This window comes from Nyctereutes procyonoides, unplaced genomic scaffold, assembly GCF_905146905.1.
Source record: "Nyctereutes procyonoides isolate TBG_1078 unplaced genomic scaffold, NYPRO_anot_genome, whole genome shotgun sequence".
Classification (NCBI taxonomy): Eukaryota; Metazoa; Chordata; class Mammalia; order Carnivora; family Canidae; genus Nyctereutes; species Nyctereutes procyonoides.
In genome coordinates, this window is record NW_026575131.1 from 38,788,499 (window position 1) to 38,811,847 (window position 23,349).

At 37.4% G+C, this 23,349-nt stretch overlaps 1 protein-coding gene and 1 pseudogene across 2 annotated transcripts in view; one reads left to right on the forward strand and one right to left on the reverse strand.

Moving 5' to 3' along the window:
• Window positions 1-23,349, reverse strand: part of DOCK3 (dedicator of cytokinesis 3) — a 505,777-nt gene that overhangs the window by 449,530 nt on the left and 32,898 nt on the right. The window lies entirely within an intron of this gene.
• Window positions 15,998-18,211, forward strand: LOC129521590 (eukaryotic initiation factor 4A-I-like; annotated as a pseudogene).

The following is a 23,349-nucleotide window of genomic DNA, read 5'->3' on the forward strand; positions in this document are numbered from 1 at the left end:
GTGTGTCTCTCATGAATAAATAAATAAAATCTTTAAAAAAAAAATAAAGAAAATAGTTAACAAGATTAACACTACCTGATTTCTGTAATTATTATAAAGTTACAATAATCATAACAGTATGTATTAATGTAAAGATAGATGTACAGATGGGTGAAACAGAATAAAGCACCAAGAAAAAAATCCACACATTATACAGAGAGCTGATTTTTAAAAAAGATACAACAAAAATGCAGTATGAAAAGGATAGCATATTCAACAAATGGTGCCAGAACAACTGGATATCAATATAGAAAAAAAGAAAAATGAGCGTAGGTCCATACCTTGCACCATATCAAAAAAAAACAAAAACAAAAACAAAAAACAAAAAAACTGGGATGCCTGAGTGGCTCAGCAGTTTAGAGCCTGCTTTCAGCCTAGGGTGTGATCCCAGAGTCCCAGGATAGAGTCCCACACCGGGCTCCCTGCATGGAGTCTGCTTCTTCCTCTGCCTATGTCTCTTCCTCTCTCTCTGTCTCTCATGAATAAATAAATACATAAAATCTTAAAATAAAAAATAAAACAACAGCTTGAAATAGATAACAGACCTAAATATAAACCTAAAACTATAAAACTTCCAAAAGACAACATCAGAGAAAAGCACTGTGACCTTGGGCTCGGCAAAGATTTCTTCAATAGGACACTGAACACATAATTCCATAAAAGGACAAAGTGATAAACTGGACATCATCAAAATTTAAAACTTTTGCCACTTACAGACACTTTTAAGAAAATGAAAAGACAAGACTCAGACTAGAATAAAACCTTTACAAAGCATATATCTGATAAAGGACTTTTGTCCCAAATACGTTCTTTAAAATTGTTAAAATATGGGATGCCTAGGTGGCTAGTGGTTGAGCATCTGCCTTTGGCTCAGGGTGTGATCCCAGGAGAGCCTGCTTCTCCCTCTGCCTATGTCTCTGCCTCTCTCTGTGTGTCTCTCAAGAATAAATAAAATATTTAAAATTAACTAATTAATTAATTTCTTAAAATCCAGCAAGAGTGATATTACACAGAATGGCAGAGTAGCAAATTCTGTGAGTTGATCCCTCCACTGAAAGAACCTGTAACTGGAAAAAATTACTAGAATCAACTATCTTAGAACTCTGGAACCTAACTGAACACTTACAACAACCAGAGGAGTACTCACTATGAAGGAATGAAGGGAGATGTTGCAGATCCTGGGTAGTAGAAAAACGTATGTAAATCGGCTATCCCAGGCCCGTCCCTCAACCCTGTTCAGCAATGAGAGAATAGCAGCCTGCTTTCCTGGAGCGGCTGCCTGGTGCCAGAACAGGCAGTGTGGATCTCATCCTCCAAAAAATTCAGTGTTACACATTGTGGATGATCTGACAGGTTCCTGAAGGACCACTGCAGATACATGCCTTGGTTGTGACCCAATTCCATTTACAACACCATCAAAAAGAATAAGATACTTAGAAATAAATTTAACCAAAGAGGCATGAGACTTGTATGCTAAAAACTAAAAAACAATGCTGAAAGAAGTTAAAAATATAAATAACTGGAAACATATCCTATGTTCATGACTGACAGAATAGTTAAGATGACAATACCACTCAAAGCAATCTACAGATCCAATGCAATCCCTAGCAAAATCCCAAGAGTATTTTTTTGCAAAACTAGCAAAACCCACCCTAAAATTCATATGGAATCTCAAAAGACTCCACATAGCCTAAATAATCTTAAGAAAGAACAAAACTGAAGGGTCCCTGGGTGGCTGAGTCAGTTAAGCATCTGATTCTTGATTTCAGCTCAGGTCATGATCTCGGGGTTGTGAGATTGAGCCCTGCCTCAGGCTCTGGACTAAGCGGACAGTCTGCTTGAGATTCCCTCCCTCTCCTTATACCCCTCCTCCTGCTCATGTTTGTGCATGCTCTTTCTCTCTCTCTCTCTAAAATAAATAAATCTTTAAGAAAAAAAAAAACAAAGTTGTTCTCGTATGTTCTAGTTTCAAAACTTACTACAAAACTACAATAATCAAAACATACGGGAGGCACCTAGTTGGCTCATTTGGAAGAGCATATGACTCTTGATATCACTTAAAGTCATGAGTTTGAACCCCATGTTGGGTGTAGAGATTACTTAAGAATTAAAAAGAAGGGACACCTGGGTGGCTCAGTGGTTGAGCGCCTCCCTTTGGCCCATGGTGTGATCCTGGAGACCCGGGATCAAGTTCTGCATCGGGCTCCCTGCATGGAGTCTGCTTCTCTCTCTGCCTGTGTCTCTCATGAATAAATAAATAAAATCTTTAAGAAACAAAAAGAATTGGGATCCCTGGGTGGCTCAGCAGTTTAGCACCTTCCTTTGGGCCCAGGGCATGATCCTGGAATCCCAGGATCAAGTCCTGCGTCGGGCTTCCTGCATGGAGCCTGCTTCTCTCTCTGCCTGTGTCTTTGCCTCTCTCTCTCTCTCTCTCTCTCTCTCTCTGTGTGTGTGTGTGTGTGTGTGTCTCTCATAAATAAATAAATAAAATCTTAAAAGAAAAAAAAAAGAATTGAAAACCTTTTAAAAAAAGAAAGAAAACCAATATAGTACTGGCATAAAGACAGATATACAGATTCAGTGGAATGTAATTAAAAGTCAGAAATGAATCCTGACAAATATAGTCAAAAGATTTTAACAAGAGTACCAAGACCATCAAACGGAAAAAAAGACTCTTCAGGAAATGGTGCCAGGAAAAGAATACCCACATGCAAAAAAATGAAGTTGGATCCTAACCTTTTGTATACCATATACAAAAATTAACTCAAAATGGACCAAAGACCAAAACATAAGAGCTAAAACGATCAAACTCACAGAAGAAAACACAGAGGCAAAATATTTGTGACAATAGATTTGGCAATGATTTCTCAGATATAACATCAAAAGATCCAACCAAAGAAAATAAATAAACTGGACTTCATCAGAATTTAAAGTTTTTGTCCATCAAGGGACACTGTTAGGAGAGATAAATGACAGTCCATAGAATGGTATAAAATATCTGTAAATCATGTCTTTAATACACAGAATATATAAGTCCTACGACTCAAAAAAATTAAAATTAAAATTATATCCAACTCAAAAACAGGCAAAATATTTTAACAGACATTTCACAAATGGCCATAAGCACATGAAAATATGTTCAACATCATTAGTCATTAGGAAAATACAAATGGAACCTGCAAGATACCACTTTACACCCACTAGGATGGCTGCTTTTTTCTTTTAAAAAATGGAATATAGGGATCCCTGGGTGGCGCAGCGGTTTGGCGCCTGCCTTTGGCCCAGGGCGCGATCCTGGAGACCCGGGATCGAATCCCACGTCAGGCTCCCGGTGCATGGAGCCTGCTTCTCCCTCTGCCTGTGTCTCTGCCCCTCTCTCTCTCTCTGTATGACTATCGTAAATAAATAAAAAAAAAATTTAAAAAAAAAATGGAATATAGTAAGTGTTCGCAAGGATGTGGAGAAACTGGAATCCTTGTGCATTGCTGGTGAGAACATAAAATGGTTCAGGTGCTATGAGAAACAGTTTGGTGGTTCCTCAAAAAGTTAAACATAGAATTACCATATGATCCAAGAATTTCACTCCTACATTTATACCAAAAAAAACTGAAAACAGGGACTCAGATAGTTATACATCAATGTTCACAGCAGCATTATTCACAGCAGACAAAAGATGGAAACAATCTAAGTACCCTTCAACAGATTACTAAACAAACAAAGTGTCATACAGACACACACAAACACACAGAAATACTGTGGACCATAAAAAGTAATTAAGTACTATTACATGATACAAGTGGATGAACTTTTATGCTAAGTGAAATAAGCCAAACACAAAAGGACAAATGTTACATGATTCCACTTATAAAATATCTAGACTGAGGGAGAGTGGAATGAGGAGTTACAATCTGATGAGTTCAGGTTTTGTTTAGGATTACGAAAAGTTCTGGAAATAGACAATAGTAATGATTATATCACACTGCAAATATACTCAAAAAATAGAAAACAGAATGGAGGTTCCTCAAAAAGCTAAAAATAGAGCTACTCTATGACCCAGCAATTGCACTACTAGGTATTTACCCAAAGGATACAAATGTAGTGCTCCCAAAGGGACACATGTACCCAATGTTTATAGCAATAATGTCCACAATAGCCAAACTATGGAAAGAGCCAGATGTCCATCAACAAATGAATAGATAAAATAGATAAAATTATACACACACACACACAAATGGAATATTACTCAGCCACCAGAAAAAGAAATCTTACCATTTTCAACGACACGGATATAATTGGAGAGTATCATGCTAAGCAAAATAAATCAATTAAACACAATTATCATATGACTTCACTCATATGTGGAATTTAAGAAAGAAATCAGGATCAGAGCAGAAGGGAAGGAAAAATAAAATGAAATGAAATCAGAGAGGGAGACAAACTATAGTTTCTTAACTTTAGGAAACAAACTGAGGGTTGCTGGAGGGGAGGTAGCTGGGGGGTATGGGGTAACCAGGTGATGGGCATTAAGGAGGGCACATGATGTAATGAGCACTGGATTTTAAATACAGATGATGAATCACTGAACTCTACCTCTGAAGCTAATAACACACTATATGTTAATTTAAATAAAATTTTACAAAAAAAAAAGGTTAAAATGGTAAAGTTTATGTTATGTATAGTTTACCATAATTTTTAAAAGCTATTATGGTAAAAAGAAAAACCCAGATATGGGGCATGAAATTTTAAGATCATGGAAAGCATGGCTAAAATAAACAATTCTAAAACTTCAAAAACAGTGACAACAAAAAAAGCCCCAAAACAAGAAAACAGCCTAATTTTTAAATGGGCAAAAAGATATGAACATTCACTCCAAAGAACATTAAAGGATGCCCAACATCATCAGTCACTAGGTAAATGCAAATTAAAGACACAGTGAGATACCATTACGTACCTACAGATGGCAAGCATTAAAAAGACTGACCATACTAGCAAGGATGTGGAAGAACTAGAATTCTCATGTACTGCTGGTGGGATTATAAATTAATAACTATCAGGGATCCCTGGGTGGCGCAGCGGTTTGGCGCCTGCCTTTGGCCCAGGGCGCGATCCTGGAGACCCCGGATCGAATCCCACGTCGGGCTCCCGGCGCATGGAGCCTGCTTCTCCCTCTGCCTGTGTCTCTGCCTCTCTCTCTCTCTGTGTGTGTGACTATCATAAATAAATAAAAATTAAAAAAAATAAACTATTTAAATTAATAACTATCATTTTGGGGGAAAAAAAGTTAAACCATATTTACCACATAATCCAATCTTTCCAATCCTAGGTATTTCCTCAGGAGGAAAGGAAAAATACAACCATTCAAAGACCTATACATGGGTGTTCATTGTAGCTTTACCTGTTACAACAAAAAGTTGGAAACAACACACATATCCATCATGGATGGATAAACAACTGTGGTATGTCCATACAATGGGTTACTATTCAGCAAGAAATAAACTATCAATACATGCAACAGCACAGGTAAATCTCAAAATAATTAAGCTAAATGAAAAGAAGCAGGCAAAAGAAAAGTACATGCAGTATGACTGATTTATATAAAATGCAAACTAATGTAGAGTGACAAAAAAGTAGGTCAGTAATTGTTTGAAGATAAGAGGCAAGAAGGGATGCAAGGGTGGGACCAAAGAAACTTTTGGAGGTGATTATAGTGATGGATTCAAGGGTGAATACGTGTGTCAAAACTTACCAAATTGTACACTTTAAATAGGGGCAACTTACTGCATGTCAATCAGAATTTGATAGGTTGGTTTTTTTGTTTTTGTTTTTGTTTTTTTAAGGCAGTCAAGGTTAACTGGGATAGCTCAAGTTAAATCCAACAGGTTTAGTTGCCAAGTCTTATAGAGAAAGAAAAAGATAACAAGTTGTTCAATTAGCCAACCTCAGGTCACAAAACGGGTAAGAAGTCAAACCAGGATTCAAATCCAGTACTGTGTAGTAATCAAGACCTTTCTCTTCACTCTGGGAAACGAACTAGGTGTGGTAGAAGGGGAGGAGGGCGGGGGGTGGGGGTGAATGGGTAACGGGCACTGAGGGGGACACTTGACGGGATGAGCACTGGGTGTTATTCTGTATGTTGGTAAATTGAACACCAATAAAAATTAATTTAATAAAAAAAAAGACCTTTCTCTTCATACTTCTTTTGAAGAAGAGAAGCATATGAATGGGTAGAGATCCATTCAGTAAGTATTTATTATACTTGGCACTACTGCAGGCTCTGGGGATATAGCAGTAACCCAATGATACAAAACCTTTGCACCTGTGGAGCTAAAACATTCTGGACATAAACCGATTATTTAAAAAAATAAAAATTATGGGGACCCCTGGGTGGCTCAGTGGCTTAGCACCTGCCTTTGGCCCAGGGCATGATCCTGGAGTCTGGGGATTGAGTCCCATGTCAGGCTCCCAGCATGGGGCCTGCTTCTCCCTCTGCCTGTGTCTCTGCCCCACCCACACCCACCCCCACCCCCGTGTGTGTGTGTGTGTGTGTGTGTGTGTGTGTGTGTGTCTATCATGAATGAATTTAAAAATCTTTTTAAAAATTATTTAAAAATCAAAAACATATGGTACAGTGTCGAGTACATGCTAAGATAGGAAATAAAATGAAGTGCTATAGAATGGGTTGTTTAATTCTTTTAAAGTAGAAAAGTTTGAAGGAACAATACAAAAGACAATCACTAATGTGAAAAGGACAGGTGGGAATGGAGGACCAACAAAATGACAGCTGACCTAAAAATAAAATAAACAAGAAGGAAAAGATACATTAGTAAATTGGCTCTACCTTAAAAAAAATTTAATTTATTAATCCAATTCACTGGTATATATCCATTCTGCCTAAGTACAGTTATACCATTCCCGACTATAGGTCAATGAGAAAAACAAAACAGCAAGATGATACAAAAAGCTACAAGAGATGAATATTTGAGAAAATTAATGAACTAGAGATACTTAAAAGTATACTGTATCTAAATCTAAATAAAACGCCAAAAACCTCAAGTGGAAGAACATAACTCCAAAAGTTAGTATAATAATCATACAATCTCAACGTGCTGTTTATTTAGCTGGAAAACTGTCACTATGTAGTAGCATAATTATAAAGAACTGTTTCTGCCTGGAAGTACAAAAAATATGATTTTAAAAATATTTGCAATCATAAACCGAGATCTGAAATATAATAGTTTAAGGCTACAGATGCAAAATCACAAACCTAGAAAATTAATACAAACCAGGCTCATTAGACACAGCAGACAAACTGAAAACAAGTTAATAAAAATAAAGCGATACTTTATTTCAGGCAGAAAAAACACCCTACAATTTTCTATTATGATTTGCAAACAGTTCCTCACTGTAACTGACTGCATAAAGGCCAACACTGACAAAATGCTGGGATTCAAAGGGTGGATCTAATCTTTACCTATGATAGAAAACAGAATAAAATCCATAAATCACTTCACTTTAATACGTAACTTCATGCCTCAAGCAGAGAAACTTAATTGAGAATTTGATCAAAGTTATGGCCACTCTTTAAGAAATATGCATCTAAGTTCACTGATATCTATGAAAAAGTTAATTGATTTCTAAAAATCTTCCAAAAATATAGCACTCAATCTTAAATTCCTGGGTCAAGCATTCAAGAGAATAGGACTTCTGGTTCTTTATGGGAAAAACCTCTTCAGACTATATACTCCTCTGATATTGGTATCCCAATACCTAAGAATTAATTCCTTGATGATTTACCAGGTTTGTTAGGATATGAAAGTTTAAAAACCATCATTTCCTTCTGCTCCAACAAATACTTGAGCCATAAAATTTTTAAATTTAAGTTGCAAAGGAAGCTAGCCAAATGCAAGCATCCAATTTCACTCCCTCCTAAAATCTAAAACCATAGTTAAGGAAAAAATTATTTTTAGTCTTGTAACCCATAGGATGAAGAAAATGGGAAAGGAAACAAAACCTAAATAATTTTGAAAGCTGAAAAACAGATGGGCAAGTCTGAGAAAACCAAACCCATACCAATAGTAAAAAGAATCAACCCAATTTACACCTCAAAATCCTTAACAAGCTCAAGAATTGGCAATAACAGGTAACTACGGAAGTGGTGGGAAGGCGGTAGGGAGGAAGGTGTTCAAGGGAGAAGCTAAAATAAGAAAAGATGGATTTAAAATTTCTAGACATTTAAATCATTAGATTCACCTCCTTCAATCCACATCTCAGTGTGTTCCCTTTCCTCCACTGGAAAGTTTATTCTCCAAAAGAGTAAATGGATTTTTACTCTATATTGGCTGACACCAGGCTCATCTAAGAGTCGAGATGAGTACAAAAAAAATAGAAGAGAGATCTCTGGGTGGCGGAGCGGTTTAGCGCCTGCCTTTGGCCCAGAGCGCGATCCTGGAGACCCGTGAATCCCACGTCAGGCTCCCGGTGCATGGAGCCTGCTTCTCCCTCTGCCTATGTCTCTGCCTGCCTGCCTCTCTCTCTCTCTCTCTCTCTCTCTCTCTCTCTCTCTCTCTCTCTATCATAAATAAATAAAAATTTTTAAAAAACTTTAAAAAAATAGAAGATTATATGAACATACACAGGAAAAAACTCCAGCCCCCTTCTAACCCTAAACTCTCAGAATTCTGGTATCCTAGGCTTTTTACCTCTGGGCTTTCTCATGCTATTAATTTAGAGCTAATCAAAACGGCCCCCAAGGACCCAACATGTTGGACAAAAATAAACCCACCCTAAGGAATATACTGTGAAATCTCAGAACCCTGGCAGCAGAATTATGGTTCTATTAATAAGCTTCCAAATATGAAAAACAGATCATATCCAAAAGATTCAGAGTCACAGGCTTCTTAATACTAACACTTCACACCAGAAGACAATGGACAATGCCTTAAAAATGATGAAGGAAAAGAATTTCTGAATAGTTTTTTTTTAAAGACTTTATTCACTCATTCATGAGAGACACAGAGAGAGAGAGAGAGAGAGACAGAGACATAGATAGAGGGAGAAGCAGGCTCCCTGAGGGGAGCTGGATGCAGGGGACGACCCCAGAACCCTGGGATCACCCCCAAGCTGAAGGCAGACGCTCAACCACTAAGCCACCCAGGCATCCCAAGAATTTCTAACCTAGCATTCTATACCTAGCTGAAGAGTTAGAATAAAATGAAGACCTCTTCAGACATGCAAATGATTTATACTGTAGAAGAAAATGTTAACTGAAAGCACCTGGGAAAACAATTTCTGGCATTGTCTTCTCAGATTGGACTATGCATATGCTACAATTCAGCAATTCCTCTCCTAATCACATATCCTAAGAAAAATAAACATGTATGCCAGGAAGCAACACAGAAGGTTCAAAGCAGCACTGTTCTTAATAACAAAAGAGAAGGAAAAAAAAAACACATAAGAACTGACAGAAGTAAGGATTAATGAAGTACAATATATTAGAGCTATGCACAACACTGGTAAATCTTAGACTTACATTAATTTTTTTAATTATAAGTTGAAACTTTTTCTTTCCCAGTGTATGATTCTATGAATCTTAGCACATGCATAGATTTATGTTACTATGTTATATTCAGAATAGTTCCATCACCCCAGAAAAATCCCCTTATGATATCTCTTTCAAGTCACTCCTTCCCCCATCTCTACCCATGGCAACTGCTGATGTGTCTTCCATCACTATAGTTTTGTCTTTTTGAGAATGCCATAAAAATCTAATCATATAGCATATAACCATTTTGATTGACTTCTTGATTCAGCATAAGCCTCCACAAACTCACTTAAGTTGTTGCATGTATCAATAGTTCGTTCCTTTGAACTGTTAAGCAGTACTTTATCCTATGGATACCTCACACTTTGTTTACTCAACCAATGCCAAACTGATGACTGGGTGATGAAGACGTGGGACATGTTGGAGCCAATGGCTCAGTTCGTTGACCACTGGTATGTCTTCTTTTGTAAAGACTGTTCAAGTCTTTTGCCCATTCTTTTGTTGTATTATTACTGCAAGTTTTGAGATTACAAATCATCTCCCATATAAATGGTTTGCAAATAATTTCTTCAAGACTATGTATGACTGCCTTTTAGCTTTCTTCACTGCATCATCGGGCTCCCTATGGGGAGCCTGCTTCTCCCTCTGCCTATGCGTTTGCCTCTCTCTCAGTCTCTCATGAATGGATGATAAAAATCTTTAAAAAGGAAAAAAAAAAGGAAAGAAAAATATTGAGGTTATTTTTCATACAGAAATCCAGCTGCTCCCACACCCTTTGTTGAAAAGACTGTCCATTCTCCTGCTGACTTGCTTTAGCATATCTGTCAAAATCACTGAGCATGTAAGTACGAGTCTACTTCTTTTTTTCTTTTTAGTTTCAGAGGTAGAATTTAGTGATTCATCAGCTGTCTACTTCTGGATTCTATCCAATTTAATTGATCTATATGTCAATAGTTATGCCAATACTACACTGTCTTACTTATAGTAGCTTGATGTAGGTCAGTCTTGAAATCAGGTATTGTAAATCGTATAACATTATTCTTCTTCAAGATAGTTTTTATATGTTCATTGTCTTTCCATTTAAATTTTTGTAGATGCCCTTTAATCAGGCTGCAAAACTACCTTTTATTCTCAGTTTGCTGAGAGTTTTTATCATGAATGGGTGTTTAATTTTGTCAAATGTTTTTGCATTTATGAATCAAATTATGTTATGAATTATTTAAGTTATATATGTCAAATGTTTTGCATTTCTTATTGATCCTAGTAAGCAGATTAAACTGAATGATTTTCTAATGTTAAACCAATCTGAATATTCCCAGGATAAACCCCAAATGTTCATGATGTATTATCATTTTCATGTACCTTTGCATTCAGTTTGCTAAAAATATAGTAAAGATTTTTGTGCCAATGTTTATGAATTTTGGTCTGTAGTTGTCTTGCAATATGTCTGTCTGATTTTGGTATCAGGGTAATATCAAATAAATAATAAATAATTGGGAAAGGTTCTCTTCTCTATTTTCTGAAACAGTTTGTTTAGGGTTGGTATCATTTCTACCTAAAATGTTAAATTTGGGGGCAGCCTGGGTGGCTCAACCGTTTAGCACTGACTTAGGCCCAGGTTGTGATCCTGGGGACCCGGGATCGAGTCCCACATTAGGCTCCCTACATGGAGCCTGCTTCTCCCTCTGTCTCTGTGTGTGTGTGTGTGTGTGTGTGTGTGTCTCATGAATAAATAAAATCTTTAAAAAAATAAAAAATAATAAAAAATAAAATAAAATACTATATTTGTCAGTGAAACCATCTGGGCCTGGAGTTTTCTTTGTGGAACAGCTTTTAGTTACAAATTCCATTTCTTTAGCGGATATAGGGCTATTATAGTTTCCTATTATTCCTTGAATAACTTTTGTTAATTTGTCTATTTCCAAGAATTGTCCATTTCACCTAGGTTGCAAAGTTCATAGGCATAAAATGTATAATATTCCCTTTTTATCCTTTTAATGTTTATGGGATCTATAGTGATACACTCTCTTTTGTTCTTCATATTGGTAACTGGTATCTCTATTCTTTTTTCTAAATCAGCCTGTCACCTTAGTGTCCTTCTGTCTTCAATATATAAGCTTTCATTCTCATTGATTTCCTGTATTGTTTTCCTAGTCCCATTTTACGATTTATATTTCTATCCATTATTCTTTACCCATATATATATATATAGAAAATTATTACTGCAATAAGTTCAGTTACTATCCATCATCTCACAGTTACAATTATTTTTTCTAAACTAAGAACTTTTAAGATTTACTCTTAGCAACTTTCAAATATACAACACAGTACTGTTATCTAGTCACCACAGTGTCCATTATATCCCCAGAATTTATTTTTCTTATAACACGAAGTTTGTATCTTTTGACTATCCTCACCCATTTTCCTCATTCTCCATCCCTGCCTCTAGCAACCTCCAAACTGTTCTTTCTATGAACCTGTTTTTTTTCCACTATCACACAGTATTCTTCTTTATCTGCATGACTTATTTCACATAGCAGAATGCCCTCAAGGTCCAACCATGTAGCAAATGATAAGATTTCCTTCTTTTTTATAGCTGAATAATATTCCATTCTACATATAACACCACATTTTTTTAATCCATTCATTTGCTGATGGAAACTTTGGTTGTTTCCATGTCTTGGCTATTATAAATAATGCTATAATGAACTTGGGGATGAAGGTATCTCTTTGTCAATACTGATTTCATTTCCTCCATGTATATCCCATAAGTGGAATTGCTGGATCACTTGGTAGTTTTATTTTCAATTTTTGAAGACCCTCCACACTATTTTCCATAGTGGCTGCATCAATTTACATTTCCACTAATAGTGCACCAGAGTTCCCTTTTCTCCACATCCTCATCAACATTTATCCCTTGTCTTTCTGATAATGATCATTTTTTAAGATTTTATTAAGTTTTTATTTTTAAGTAATGTCTACACTCAACATGGAACCTGAACTCACAACCCTAGGATGAAGGGACAAGCTGCAATGACTGAGCCAACCAGGCACCCCTATAATAACCATTCTAACAGGTATGAGGTGATATTTCATTGTACTTTAATTTGCATTTCTCTGATAATTAGTGATGTTGAGTATTTTTTTCATGTACCTCTTGGTTATTCGTAGAACTTCTCTGGAAAATATCTATTCAGTTCCTCTCACCTTTTTTTTAAAGACTGTATGTATGTTTATATTTATGTATTTATTTGACAGAGAGTGAGTAAAAGCAGAAAGAGCAGTAGAGGGAGAGGGAGAAGCAGACTCCCCACTGAGCAGGGAGCCCAGGGCAGGGCTTGATCCCAGGACCCCAATATCATAACCTAAGCTGAAGGCAGGCATTTAATCACCTGAACCACCCAGGCACCCTAGCCCTCTATCCATTTTTAAATCAGATTTTTTTTATTGAGTTATATGAGTTCTCTACACATTTTAGGTATTACCCTCTTATCAGATATATAACTTGAAAATATTTTTATATTATTTGGGAAAGAATAGATCCAAAAAAAAAAAAAAGAATAGGATCCCATTACATAGAAGAGTCAAAGGGCATACTGTGAAATCAAAAGTGATCACTTCTCGGCCTTTTGGCCAAAATCAAGTGTGAAATCAAGAGACTATAGTCAGAACAGTAAGCAGTTTTCAAATGACAACAATGCAGAAGGATAACCAACTAAACACCACTGAAATCTGGATGCTTTTATATTAAAAATTTGCTACACATGGTTTGGCGCCTGCCTTCGGCCCAGGGCGTGATCCTGGAGTCCTGGGATTTGAGTTCCACATCAGGCTCCCTGCATGGAGCCTGCTTCTCCCTCTGCCTGTGTCTCTGCCTCTCTCTCTCTCTCTCTCTCTCTCTCCCCTCTGTGTCTTCCATGAATAAATAAATAAAAATCTTAAAAAAAAATTTGCTACACAGCAGTAGCAACTACACAGTAATTACTGCTGCTTATACTATTTTGAGATTTATAAAACCTTCAAGACAGTCATTTGGCTTCCATTTTTTAGTTCTAGGGTAGTCAACGTATTGGCAGTTACATAAATCCAAATCACAACACATCCTCCCAAACTCTATAAACCAAAAAGGAAAAGACATCAAAAACAAACAAATCAGGGCAGCCCAGGTGGCTCAGTGGTTTAGCGCCGCCTTCAGCCCAGGGCGTGATCCTGGTGACAGGGGATCAAGTCCCACGTTGGGCTCCCTGCATGGAGCCTGCTTCTCCCTCTGCCTCTCTCTCTGCCTCTCTCTCTCTCTCCCTCTGTGTCTCTCATGAATAAATAAAATCTTTTTAAAAAATCAATTAGGAAGACAAGAAAACTATATTGATATCAGAATTCTCAAAAACAAGGCAACAAGCAGCATTTTCAAGAAACCATAGGAAAGAAAGTATGAATGAAGGACTGTCTATCAAATCAAACTGTCTTTCAAGTACCAACACATTTTTTTAAATTTTGAATTCAAGAATTCAGGGAATTCTATATACCCATGTCCCCTTCTTGAGCAAACTATTAAAGAATGAGACTCGTCCAACCAAAAGATGACTGGAGAAAGAATTATAAAGGAAATGACTATAAATCTGATATACTTAATTATAGATCTAATAAAATATAGAGGTGAAGGCAAAAATAATATATAAATGTTATATATTTTGATGACGTATAAATAATGCAACTAAATATTAAAGAAAGGAGGAAAAGGAACAAAAGTGAAATTAGCTTACTGCTCATTGTATAATAGGTGAGAGATAAAGGATAACACCGGAAAATGGCAAACTATATAGTAATATAGGACATTAAGTGCATTGAAAAAAAGTATAGCTTGGATAAAAACGTAAGTGTTGCTAAATATCTACAAGATTGAAAAAAGGCACAAAAAGATGTAGAGAACATCACACTATAACAAAGATAACAAATATAAATCACATAGCAATTATTTTAAAAAGTAGGGCAGGGTCGAGACCAAAATTAAGTCTTATCTATAAATGTGAATGGGCTTTATTCATCCATTAAAAGACAAACATTTTCAGTTTGATACACACAGCAAGACCCAACCACATGCTTTATTTAAAAAGGAAACACATATAAAATAAAGCGACTCAGAAATGCAAAAAAAGGAATTTTTCAGTCTATGAATCATTTCAAATTTGTTTTTGTTTTTGTTTTTTGGGTTTTTTTTAATATTTTATTTATTTATTTATGAGAGAAGAGAGAGACAGAGAGAGAGAGAGAAGCACAGAGAAAAGCAGGCTCCATGCAGGGAGCCCGACGTGGGACTCGATCCCGAGACTCCAGGATCACGCCCTGGGCCAAAGGCAGGCGCTAAACCACTGAGCCACCCAGGGATCCCCTCAAATTCGTTTTTGTATACGGCGTGGACTAGAAGTCAAAACTAATTTTTCCATGAATATCAAGTTCTTCTAGTACTATATGATTAAAAGATTGTTCATTCATTATTCACTGAATTACATGGTCTCTTTGCCAAAAATCTCCATATACATAAATCCATGTGTACATAAATAAATCCATATACACATAAACTAGTTATGTATATATGGATTCTATTGCATTCCACTAATCTAAATGTCTATCTTTGCACCAATACCATAATGCCTTGCTTATTGTCGCTTCAAAAGAAGACATGAAATCAGATTCCATACACTCTCCAACACTATTCTTTTTAAAAATTGTTTTGACTATTCTGTGTATATATATAAATTTTAGCTTATCAAATTATGCAAAAAGTCTGCTAGATACTGATTGGAATAATAATACGGAGTCCTCCAATCCATAAACATGTTATCTTTCAACTTACTTTCAGTTCTCAGCAATGTTTTGTTATTTTCAAAACAGAGATCTTACATATCCTACAAATTTTGTTGTATTTATTCCTCAGTATTCAATGTTTTTGCTATTATTGTAAAGATGTTCTATAATTTCACAAACTGTTCATTAGAAAAACAAAAATATATAACTGATCTTACATATATCGGCCTTATTCTGACACCCTGCCAAACTCCATAATTAATTCCAGTAATCTCTTTTCAGATTCTTTACAATTTTCTATGTACATAATCACGGTGATCTATAAGTTTGAGTGTTCTACCTCTTTATTTCCAATATTCATGTTTGCTATAGGCATACTTCATTTTATTGCACTTTGCCTTATAATGCTTCACAGATTTTGCATTTTTACAATTGAAGGTCTATGACAATCTTGCCTCAAGCAAGACTGACAGTGCTATTTTTTCCACAGTGTTAGCTCAATTCAAGTCTCTATGTCACATCTTGGTAATTCTTGAAATATTTTAAACTTTTTCATAATTATTATTGTGATCAGTGATCTCTGATGTTACTACTGCAACAGTTTTGGGTGCCATGAACTGTGCCCATAAAACAGGTAAACTTTATCAATTAATGTTGTGTAGGTGCATGTTCTGACTGCTCTACCAATCAGCCATTCCCCTCTTTCCCTCTCTCCTCAGGCCTCCCTATTCCCTGAGACCAAAAATATTGAAATGAGGACAATTACTAGTCCTACCATGGAGTATTCAACTGAAAGGAAAACACACATGTCTCTCACTTCAAAATCAAAAGCTAGAAATGATTCAGCTTAGTGAAGAAGGCATGTTGAAAGCCAGTAGGCCAAAAGCTAGGCCTCTTGCACAAAATACTTAGCCAAGTTGTGAATGCAAAGGAAATGTTCTTGAAGGAAATTTTAAGTATCACTTCAGTGAACACACAAATTATAAAAAAGCAAAGCAGTCTTATTGCTGATATGGATGATATATGCTGGATAAGAGATCAAACCAGCCTCAACATTCTTTAAAGCCAAAACCTAATCCAGAGCAAGGTCCTTACTCTCTTCAAAGGCTGGGAGGGATGAGGAAGCTGCAGAAGAAAAGTGTGAAGCTAGCAGAGGTTGATTCATGAGGTTTAAGGAAAGAAGCCATCTCCCTAACACGGAAGTACAAGGAGAAACAAGAATGACTGATGTAGAAGCTGCAGTAAGTTATCCAGAAGATCTAGCTAAGATAAGTAATGAAGGTGGCTAAACTAAACAATAGAATTTATATGTAAACAAAGCAGCCTTATATTGGAAGACGCCATCTAAAACTTTTGTAGCTAGAGGGAAGTCAATGCCTGGCTTCAAAGCTTCAAAGGATAGGCTAATTCTCTCGTTGGGAGCTAATGCAGTTGGTGACCTTAAGGTGAAGCCAATGCTCACTTAAATTATGAAAATTCTAGGGCCCTTAAGAATTATGCTAAATCTACTCTGCCTATGCTCTATAAATGAAATAGCAAAGCCTAAATGACAGCACAGCAGTTTACAATAGGGTTTACTGATTATTTAAGGCCACTGTTAAGACCTATCATTCAGAAAAAGGTTCCTTTCAAAATATTACTGCTTGGTGACACTGCACCTGGTCACCCAAGAACTCTGATGGAGATGTACAACAAGATTAATGTTGTTTTCATGCCTGTTAATATAGCACTAACACAACATCCATTTCAGCCCATGGTTTGTGAAGTAATTTCAACTGTCAAGTCTTATTATTTAAGAAATAAATTTTGTCTAGTTTCTAAGGATCATGTCTGCCATGTCAAAATTCCTGATCCAGACACAATGGCCCCAATGGGACAGAGCCCAAAGGTGTCACTGAGAGTAACTGGAATGAGCTTGTTGACAGCTAGATGACATGAACCTCTCTGAGTCCCTTTTCCATGGCATCTATGCCTACGGTTTTGAGAAGCCTTCTGCCACCCAGCAGCAAGCCATTCTTTGTATCAAGGTTATGATGCAATTGCTCAAGCCCAATCTGGGACTGAAGAAACAGCCACTTTTGCTATATTAATTTTGTAAGAGACTGAACTGGATCTACAGGCTACATAGGCTTTGGTCCTGGCACCTACTAGAGAGCTGGCTCAGCAGATACAGAAGGTAGTCATGGCATTAGGAGATTACATGGGTGCCTCTTGCCATGCCTGCACTCAGGGAACCAATGTACATGCTGAGGTGCAGAAACTTCAGATGGAAGCTCCACATATCACCATGGGTACCCCAGGTCATGTATTTGATATGCGTAACCAGAGATACCTATATCCCAAATACTTCAAGATGTTTGTACTAGTCAAGCTGATGAAGTGTTAAGCTACAGATTCAAGGACCAAATCTATGACATATTCCAAAAGCTCAATAGCAACACCCAAGGGGTTTTGCTGTGAGCTACAATACCTTCCAACATGCTTGAGGCGACCAAGAAGTTCATGAGATATCCCATTTGGATTCTGGTCAAGAAACAAGAGTTGACCCTGGAAGGTACCCGCCAGTTCTATATGAATGTGGAACAAGAAGGGTGGAGGCTGGATACACTGTGTGACTTGTATGAAACCCTAGCCATCTTGCAGGCAGTCATATTCATCAACATCCAAAGGAAGTCTGATTGGCTCACTGAAAAGACTTCATTATGTTTGCCATGCACAGAGATATGGACCAAAAGGAAAGAGATGTTATCACAATACTCTGGCTCTAGCAGAGTATTGATTTGCTGGCCAGAGGCACTGATGTGCAGCAGTTTCTTTAGTCTTTAACTATGAACTTCCCACCAAAAGGGAAAACTATATCCACAGAATTGGTCAAAGTGGACAATTCTGCGTTAAGAGTGTGACTATTAAAAAAAAAAAAAGTGTGTGACTATTAACATGGTGATAAAAGACAAGGAGACTCCTTGTTCAAGATATCAAGACCATCTATAATACCTCCACTGAGGAGATGCCCCTCAGTGTTGCTGACCCTATCTGAGGGGCTATTCTGCTACCTAGCCCTACCCAGGGTTCAGTCCATGGGGGGCTGAAGACAACAAGGAAGGGGAGGGAAGGGAGCCAAGGGATAGAAGTGTCATTTTTTTTTCTTTGAATAAGTGTCACTTAAGGAAGGAAGGAAGGAAGGAAGGAAGGAAGGAAGGAAGGAAGAAGAAGAAGAAGAAGAAGAAGAAGAAGAAGAAGAAGAAGAAGAAGAAGAAGAAGAAGAAGAAAGAAAGAAGAAGAAAGAAAGAAAGAAAGAAAGAAAGAAAGAAAGAAAGAAAGAAAGAAAGAAAGAAAAGAAAGAAGAAAGAAAGAAAGAAAGAAAGAAAGAAAGAAAGAAAGAAAGAAAGAAAGAAAGAAAAAGAAAGAATGAATCTTTAGTGATAGTGATTCCTTTTTCTGGACACAGCAAATTGAAAACCTTCTGGAAAGGATTCACAATTCTAGATGCCATTAAGAACTTTTGTAATTCAAAGGAAGAGGTCAAAATATCAATACAGAGTTTGGAAGCAGCTGATTCCAATCCTCATGGGTGACTTTGAAGGATTCATTATTTTCATGGAGAAAGTAACAAAAGATGTGGTATAAACAAGAGAACCAAAAATAGTAGTAGAGCCTGAAGATGTGATTGAATTGCTATAATCTCATGATAAAACTTGAACAGATAAGGGGTTACTTCTCATGGGTGAACAGAGAAACTTTTTTTTTTTAAGATTGTATTTATTTATTCACGAAAGACATGGGGGGGGGGTGCAGAGGGAGAGCAGGCTCCATGCAGGAAGCCCAATGTGGGACTTGATCCTGGAACTCCAGGATCACGCACTGGGCCAAAGGCAGATGCTCAACCGCTGAGCCACCCAGGTGTCCCAAGAAACTGGTTTCTTAAGATGGAATCTACTCGGGATGCCTGGGTGGCTCAGCAGTTGAGTGTCTGCTTTCTGCTCAGGGCATGATCCCAGAGTCCCAGATCGAGCCCCACATCGGGCTCCTTGCAGGGAGCCTGCTTCTCTCACTGCCTATGTCTCTGCCTCCCTCTCTCTGTCTCTCTCATGAATTAATTAATTAATTAATTAATGAGTAAATGAATAGTGGAATCTACTCATGGTGAAAATGCTGTTAAGACTGCTAAAATGACAACAAAGGATTTAGAATATTACATCAACTTAATTGATAAAGCAGCAGCAGACTTAAAAGGACTAACCCCAATTTTGGAAGTTCTACTGTGGTTAAAATGCTATCATGAATAATAGTGAAAGGGAATATAAGGGAAGGGAGAAGAAATGTGTGGGAAATATCAGAAAGGGAGACAGAACATAAAGACTCCTAACTCTGGGAAACGAACTAGGGGTGGTGGAAGGGGAGGAGGAGAGGAGGGCGGGGGGTGGGGGTGAATGGGTGACAGGCACTGAGGAGGACACTTGACGGGATGAGCACTGGGTATTATTCTGTATGTTGGTAAATTGAACACCAGTAAAAATTAATTTATTAAAAATAAATAAAATAAATAAATAATAAATAAAATAAAATGCTATCAAACAGCATCACGTGCTACAGAGAAAATCATTGTAAATAGAAAAGTCAATTGATGTGGCAAACTTCACTGTTATTTAAAGAAACTGCCACAGCCACACCAACCTTCAGCAACCAGCACCCTACTCAGTCAGCAGCTGTTAAGACAAGACCTTCCACTAGCAAAAATATTATAACTTAATGAAAGCTCAGATGACAGTATTTTCTTCTTTTTTTTTAAAGATTTATTTTTTTACTTATTTATGATAGACATAGAGAGAGAGAAGCAGAGACACAGGAGGAAGGAGAAGCAGGCTCCATGCCAGGAGCCCGATGTGGGACTCAATCCCGGGACTCCAGGATCATGTCCTGGGCCAAAGGCAGGCGCTAAACCGCTGAGCCACACAGGGATCCCCTTGACAGTATTTTCTTAAAGATTTATCTAAGGGGAGGAGAAAGAGGAGAGAGAGTGAGAGAGTGAATCTCAAGCCGACTCCCCACTGAGCCCAATGCAGGGTTTGATCTCATGATCCTGAGATCATGACCTGAGCCAAAATGAAGAGTCAAATGCTCAACCAAGTGAGCTACCCAGGTGCCCTAATAGTTAGCATTTTTTTTTTAACAATAAAGTGTTTCATAATTTGGGGGGAGGGGACTATAAATACTCTTTTAAAGTGTTTTTTAAAAGATTTTATTTATCCATGAAAGACACAGAAGAGAAGCAGAGACATAGGCAGAGGAAGAAGCAAGCTCCTTATAGGAAGCCCAATGCAGGACTCCATCCCGGGCCCTGGGGCCATACCCTAAGCCAAAGGCAGACACTCAACCACTGAGCCACCCAGGCATCCCTTAAGTTTTTATTACAATTCCAGTTAGTTAACATGCAGTGTAACTAGTATTATTTTCAGGTGTACAGTATAGTGATTCAACACCTCCAAGCAACACTGATGGTCATCACAAGTGTACTTCTTTTTTTTTTTTTAATTTTTTATTTATAATTTATTTATGATAGGCACACAGTGAGAGAGAGAGAGAGGCAGAGACATAGGCAGAGGGAGAAGCAGGCTCCATGCACCGGGAGCCCGATGTGGGATCCGATCCCGGGTCTCCAGGATCGCGCCCTGGGCCAAAGGCAGGCGCCAAACCGCTGCGCCACCCAGGGATCCCACAAGTGTACTTCTTAATCCTCATCACCTATCTAACCCATTCCCCCATCTACCTCCCCTCTGGTAGCACTCAGTTTATTCTATATGGTTATGACTCCTTCTTGGTTTGTCTTTCTTTTTTCCCTTTGCTCATTTGTTTCTTAAATTCCACAAACAAGTAAGATCACATGGTATTTGTCTTTCTCTGACTTAAGGTATTACACTGTTTTATAAACATAATGCTATTGTACACTTAAAAGACTATAGTTTAATGTAAACATAACTTTTACATGCCCTGGGAAACCAAAAAATTCATTTGACCCACTTCATTGTGATATTCACTTTATTGCAGTGGTCTTGGAACCAAACTTACTACAATTTTGAAGTATACTTGTCCTTCTAGATTTATGGGACTAACAAAGCTCCCAAAACAATGTCAAATAGAAGTTGTAAAGGCAGATGTCCTTATTTTGTTCCCAAAGTTTGAAGAGAAACATTCTATGTTTCATTAGTAAGCATAATGTTAGATGTGGGTTCTTCATATGTGCCTTTTATTAGAGTGACAAATCCAGTATTATATAAAATATATAGGCTATATAAATTTATATAAATTAAATATTTGTTTATATTAAGGGTTTTTACATCTATAATCATAGGGGAATACTGGTCTACAATTTTCTTTTAATATCCGTGTTAGGTTTTAGATCAAGGTTACACTGGCTTCCTAATGAGTCAGGAAATGTTTCATCCTCTTTTGCTTTCTATAAGTATGTTTTGGGCCCTGGGTGGCCAAAACATACTTATAGCGTCTGCCTTCAGTTCAGGTCATGATCTCTGGGTCCTGGGATCAGTTCCACATTGGTCTCCCTGCTCCTCAGGGAGCCTGCTTCTCCCTTTGCCCCTCTTTCTTTCTGTCTCGTAAATAAATAAAATCTTTTTAAAAATAAAATAAAATAAAAGTATGTTTCATGGAATTCACATGCCAAACCATCTGAGACTTGAGTCTTCTTTGTGAGAAAATTTTCTTGATAGAAATTTAAGGGCATCTGGGTGGCTCAGTCAGTTAAGTGTCTGCCTTTGGCTCAGGTCATCCCTCTGCCCCTCCCCACCACGCTCATGCTCCCTCTCTCATTCTGCTCCCTCCCTCAAATAAAATCTTTGGAAGAAAAATGTAATTTATTTAATATATTTATCATTCTGATTTTCTATTTCTTTCTGTATCAATTTTGTTCAAATATGCCTTTCAAGGAATTTGTTAAGATGATTCATAATATTCCCTTATGTCCCCTCTTTCATTATGAATATGTTCTATTTAGATCAGTCTTAGTAAGACTGATCATATTTATATTTATCAATCCTTTCTCTTTTTTAAAAAATCTTTTTATTTATTTATGATAGTCACACACACACAGAGAGAGAGAGAGGCAGAGACACAGGCAGAGGGAGAAGTAGGCTCCATGCAGGGAGCCTGACTTGGAATTCGATCCCGGGTCTCCAGGGTCACGCCCTGGGCCAAAGGCAGGCGCTAAACCGCTGCGCCACCCAGGGATCCCTTATCAATCCTTTCAAAAAATTACTTTTAGGGCAGCCCTGGTGGCCCAGAGGTTTAGCGCTGCCTGCAGTCCAGGGTGTGATCCTGGAGACCCCGGATGGAGTCCCGCGTCAGGCTTCCCGCATGGAGCCCACTTCTCTCTCTCTCTGCCTGTGTCTCTGCCTGTCTCTCTCTCTCTCTCTCTCTCTCTGAATGAATAAATAAATCTAAAAAAAAATTACTTTTAGTTTAATTAGTTTTCTCTAGTCTCCATCCATTTTCTACTTAATTGATTTCTGCTCTGATTTTATTTCTTTCATTCTATTTTTAACTTGCTATTGTTTTTCTAGTTTCTCTTGGTAGGTAACTTGAATCACCCACTTTAAATCTTTCTTTCCTTCCAGCCACTCTGGAAAAAGAGTATGGAATTCCTCAAAAAGTTAAAAATTGAACTACTCTATGACCCAGCAATTGCACTATTAGGTATTGACCCAAATGATACAAAAATACTAATTTGAAGGGATACATGCACCCTGATGTTTATAGCAGCATTATCAACAATAGTCAAATTATGGAAAGAGCCCAAATTTCCATCAACTGATGAATGGATAAAGATGATGTGGTGTGTATAAATATATATGTGATATAAATGGAATATTACCCATCAGAAAGAATGAAATCTTGCCATTTGCAATGACATGGATTAAGTTAGAAGGTATTATGCTAAGTGAAATAAGTCA